We start from the raw sequence: 1,299 nt of genomic DNA, 5'->3' as shown, positions 1-1,299 counted from the left end.
CAAATTATAATAGCCTTAAGTATTGATAAGGTCTTTGCTTATATTTTTAGGTAATATGATTTCATATTTTTGTTTAAGAGATTATGTTGACATTCCTATTACTAGTTTTTTTTTTTTTTTGAGACAGAGTCTCACTGTGTTGCTCAGACTAGAGTGCCGTGGCGTCATCCTCACTGTGTTGCTCAGACTAGAGTGCCGTGGCGTCATCCTAGCTCACAGCAACCTCAAACTCCTGGGCTCAAGCGATCCTCCTGTTGTTAGAAAGCACATAACTTAGCTACTGTATGTGCATCTTAAATTACTTGACTGTCCTGTTTATTCAGGGAGTGACCAGTATAAGGGCTGCATGTAAATGAATTCTTTAGTTATCTAGGAGGAATACAGCAGCAGCAGCTGATAGTAACTGATGTTTTTTTTTTTTTTTTCTGGGAGACAGGGTCTTGCTCTGTCACCCAGGCTGGGGTGCAGTGGCTCATCATAGCTCACTGAAAGCTTGAACTCCTGGGCTCAAGTTGTCCTCCCATCTCCACCTCCCAAAGTGCTAGGATTGCAGGCTAGCGCCCCTGTGCCTGGCCCCAGTAACTGCTTTCTTATGTGCTTCAGATATTTAAAAAAAATTTTTTTTACCCACTTATTTTTCTCTTTAGTTTTATTTTAGAATATCTCTTTTTCATCTCCTTTAAAACGTTTTCTCCTTTTTATCCCTTCTTTTGAAATCAGATAGTGATTGGTTACCTGGTGTTAAGAGACAGGATTTTTTTTTTTTTTTTGAGACAGAATCTCACTGTGTTGCCCAGGATAGAGTGCCGTGGCGTTAGCCTAGCTCACAGCAACCTCAAACTCCTGGGCTCAAGCGATCCTCCTGCCTCAGCCTCCCGAGTAGCTGGGACTACAGGCATGTGCCACCATGCCCGGCTAATTTTTTGTATATATTTTTAGTTGTCCGATTAATTTCTTTCTATTTTTAGTAGAGACGGGGTCTCGCTCTTGCTCAGGCTGGTTTCGAACTCCTGAGCTCAAAACAATCTGCCCGCCTCGGCCTCCCAGAGAGCTAGGATTATAGCCGTGAGCCACCGCGCCCGGCCGAGATAGGATTTTTTGATGGGTAGAGTCAGGTTATTTGAATGAAAGGTACTGGTATTCTCTTGAATGTGTCATTCCTTTTTCACTCATACTTATTTCTACTATATTTGTGAAGCAACTTTTCATTTTTGGATTCAGTGACAGTTGAAAACGTCTTCTGGAATGCTTTTTGTTAGTTGGAGCTGAATAAATACACCAAAAGTTTATAAAATAAAG

This window comes from Propithecus coquereli, unplaced genomic scaffold (assembly GCF_000956105.1).
Source record: "Propithecus coquereli isolate 6110/MARCELLA unplaced genomic scaffold, Pcoq_1.0 Scaffold473, whole genome shotgun sequence".
Classification (NCBI taxonomy): domain Eukaryota; kingdom Metazoa; phylum Chordata; class Mammalia; order Primates; family Indriidae; genus Propithecus; species Propithecus coquereli.
This window is presented reverse-complemented; position numbering follows the sequence as displayed.